Source organism: Cajanus cajan, chromosome 3 (genome assembly GCF_000230855.2).
Source record: "Cajanus cajan strain Asha chromosome 3, NIPB_CcT2T_4, whole genome shotgun sequence".
NCBI lineage: Eukaryota > Viridiplantae > Streptophyta > Magnoliopsida > Fabales > Fabaceae > Cajanus > Cajanus cajan.
This window is the reverse complement of record NC_138519.1, coordinates 13,287,660-13,290,767: the sequence shown is the minus strand read 5'-3', so window position 1 is coordinate 13,290,767 and position 3,108 is coordinate 13,287,660. Positions and strand designations below refer to the sequence as shown.

The window sequence follows — 3,108 nt, the reverse complement described above, 5'->3', positions numbered from 1 at the left end:
CTTTTACATCTCTTCAATATTATATAACTTAAATACATTATTTATTATTTGTTGTTATTTTCATAGAAAAATTTTGACATTCCCAACACTGAGGTCATGAGGAGGAAGATGTTATCTGCCCTTGCCACCAGGTGGAGAGACTTCAAGACTTTCTTGACACTGGAGTATGTATTTGGAGAGCGAAAAAATGAGACTCCCTATCTAAAGTACCAGATCACTGATGAGGAGTGGATGCATTTTCGTGCCACTCGATTGGACCCTTCGTGGCAGGTTAGTTATTGATAACTCTTACATTGACACAAATACTTAAGGTATATTTTAATTAATCTCATTTTCTTTTTTGTATTATTGCAGGCCAAAAGAATAGTTGCCCAAGAACGACAGGCCAAGAATGATGCACCCCATCTATTGTCAAGAGGGGGATATGAAAGAAAAAAAAAGGAAATGAAGAAGGCTAGGGCAGAGGCAGCAGGGGTTGAGTCTACTGACCGTGTGGAGTCACCTCCCCGCCATGAGATGTGGATAGCAGCCCAGACAAAATCAGATGGGCAATTGACTTCTGAGTCTGCAAGGGTCGTTGCTGATAAAATAGTAAGTAAAAATATACAAACTAAGACTCTTCATTTCAACTCATTTAATTCATAAGTGTAGTTTAGGGTATACTTATTGTTAATATGTTGCAGGAGGGTTTAGTTGAGCAAAGCACCTAGGGCTCATTTGTTTCCCATGGTCGGGATGATATCCTCACAACGGCCATAGGAAGGCTAGAGCACGCAGGCCGTGTGCGTGGTGTTGGTGGTTCATGGAGCCACCGAGATTTCTTTGGTGCACGATCATCGAGGAGCACTATTGACTCTTGCAGTCAGGAGGCTATGCAGAGAATGGAGATGCAGTTTGAAGAGAAATTGAAAAACATTCGAGAAGAGTTTGAACAGAAGTTTGAACTTTTGGCTTGTTTTCAGCAACAGACTGCAGTTGCTCATGATGGTGTTCGAGTCAGCACTAAAGGGAGTTGTGCTGCTCCAGATCCCTCACCGGAACAGACTCACGCTGATGTACCAAACCAGTGTGAGTTATATGTTGAGGATGACCCTCGACGGTTAGTGGTTATTGGCCGAGTATTTGAGGGTGGCTCAACCATCCATGGTGTCCCTCTACAGCCATACTGGACACGGGTTGTGGTTGACCAAGTTCAAGATGCTGCTGCTCTAGTGCCTTTGCCCAATACAGAGGTTTAACTAGTGGGGCAGGCAACCCACATTCTTAGCTTGGCCAAAGCGTTTGGTCATGCCGCTTTCAGGACGGGCAAAGGTAATACTATTATTACTCTTTTATATTCTTATAATTCTATTATTGTTTAACTAATTTTGATTATTTATTTAGGATTTTATCAATCGTGATAAGGAGGTCATGAGAGAACCTCGTGTTGATCATGCTAATATCGCAGAAGCTGAGGATGATCCCATATCTAGGCTTCTATCCATATTACCACGATTAAAGAAGAAACCAATTCAATTGCAGTGGGACATTAGAGTTTTTGGAGTTGATAGCTCTGATGTTTCACTGTACATATCCCGCCTGATGCATTAGAGATTGTTGGGGGAAACTCCATGTTAAATATATCTATCATACAGTTGTGGGCCATGTAAGTCATATTTTCTTTTATGTCTAAATTTACAATAATTACATTTAACTTATAATAATTATTTGTGTTAGGTACATGGACAAATTGAGTGTGGAGCAAGCACAAGCACAAGTATATGGATTTATTGAGCCTCAATCCATCCAAAAATCAGGAAACACTCAGGTCCACATCCAACAATATATGCAAACATGGATGAGTGAATCAGGAAGAGATATATACATGGCTCCATACATTGACGGGTTAGTTTTTTAATTTGTTTTTTAATCATGATAATTTTATACCTAATTTGTTTGTCATACAATGTAGGTCTCATTGGCAGTTAATGGTAATCATTCCTAAGGAATACACCGCGGTGTGGTTTTGTTCACTACATCGAAAACCAAGCCACGAAATTAAATGTCAATTACTAGGGTAACTAAAATTTTTCATTATCTTTTAAAACTGTAATTATATATATTTGGCTAACATCTAATTTTATTTCACTTAATTAGAATCGTGTCTAGAGCTAATATTTTAAGTCGAAGAAGCAGATCATCAAAGACATTGCACTTCATATACCCTAAGGTCAGCAAATTAATTAATACAGGCAATAATATTTAAATTTATTGACTTTGTAAATAATAGTTATTTGTTTCTCATTTTAGTGTAATAAGCAACAAGACTCGTTTGAATGTGGCTATTACATCATGTATTGGATGAGAGCCATAGTTTTTGCGGGTATTACTGATTCTTGGACACAGGTAATTCATATCAAAATTTATTTAAGTATATTTACCTTTAGGATAATTAACATTGCATATTAATGACACTTAAATTAATGTTTCAGGTCTTTCAAGATCCATCTCCATTGCCCGAAGATGAGATCATCAAGATAAGAGAACAATGGGAAACTTTTTTTCTTCAAAGTATATATTAGTTAGATTTCTAAGTTTAGTTAGTTAGATATTATGTTTCTAGTTTGATAGCATTGACAAACATATGTTTTATAGCTTTTTTAGGATTATAGGATTTACATTGTTATAATTTATGTTTTTTAACATTTATATATTATTTTCTTTATCATTCAATTTTGAAATATAATTTAAATTTCTATTCTGGACTGCCTGGTTTAGGTTTTATATTCTGGACTGCTTGGTTTAAGTTTTATATTATGGACTATATATGCAGGTTTTGGGTATATCAATAAACAACTGAAATTTAAAAAAAACGCGTCAATTTACGTCTCAGTTTTCCCCTTTTACAGCCTTTTTTTACGTCGGGCTAAAGGCATCTCCGACATAAATTTACGTCGTCTTTTCTAGGCGACGTAAATTTACGTCTCCTGTATTAACATCGGAGCCTTTTCCGACGTAAAAAGCTTCAAATACCCAACGTAAAAAGAGTCTTTTGTACTAGTGGTTATGACTTTTCATGAAGAGTTGTGACTTTCTAAAAATTTTCAGAAAATAGGCTCTAGTAATCGA

At 36.3% G+C, this 3,108-nt stretch overlaps 1 long non-coding RNA gene across 1 annotated transcript; it reads left to right on the top strand.

The window, feature by feature from the left end:
• The first annotated feature begins 1,946 nt into the window (after positions 1 to 1,946).
• LOC145956510 (uncharacterized) lies at positions 1,947 to 2,387 on the top strand. The gene is made up of 3 exons (XR_014432772.1): positions 1,947 to 2,056; positions 2,137 to 2,209; positions 2,290 to 2,387. It is a non-coding gene; the product is annotated as an uncharacterized LOC145956510 (long non-coding RNA).
• The last annotated feature ends 721 nt before the right edge of the window (positions 2,388 to 3,108 follow it).